The sequence below is a fragment of the Sinocyclocheilus rhinocerous genome, unplaced genomic scaffold (genome assembly GCF_001515625.1).
Source record: "Sinocyclocheilus rhinocerous isolate Xijiao unplaced genomic scaffold, SAMN03320098_v1.1 scaffold484, whole genome shotgun sequence".
Classification (NCBI taxonomy): Eukaryota; Metazoa; Chordata; class Actinopteri; order Cypriniformes; family Cyprinidae; genus Sinocyclocheilus; species Sinocyclocheilus rhinocerous.
Genome location: NW_015658063.1, coordinates 799,793 through 800,427, shown reverse-complemented (window position 1 = coordinate 800,427; position 635 = coordinate 799,793).

Below are 635 nucleotides of genomic sequence, written 5' to 3'. Positions count from 1 at the left end.
GATTCAAACACTTGGGAGAGCTTCACAAGGTGTGGTCTGAAGCTGGAGTCAGTGCATCAAGAGTCACCACGCTCAGACGTCTTCAGAAAAAGGGCTACCAAGCCACTTTTGAAACAGAAACAACGTCATAAGCATCTTACCTGGGCTAAGGAGAAAAAGAACTGGACTGTTCAGTGGTCCAAAGTCCTCTTTTCAGATAAAAAGTAAATTATGCATTTCATTTGGAAATCAAGGTCTAGAGTCTGGAGGAAGACTGGAGAGGCACAGAATCCAAGCTGCTTGAAGTCCAGTGTGAAGTTTCTGAAGTCAGTGATGATTTGGGATGCCGTGACGTGACGTCTGCTGGTGTTGGTCCATTGTGTTTTATAAAGTCCAAAGTCAATGCAGCCGTCTACCAGGAGATTTTGGTGCATTATGCTTCCATCTGCTGACAAGCTTTATGGAGATGCTGATTTCCTTTTCCAGCAGGACTTAGCACCTGCCCACAGTGCCAAAACCACTTCCAAGTGGTGTGCTGTGGTTTGCTGGTATTACTGTGCTTGATTGGCCAGCCAACATGCCTGACCTGAACCCCATATGGAATCTATAGGATATTTTCAAGAGAAAGATGAGAAACAGTGGATCCGAGCTGAAGG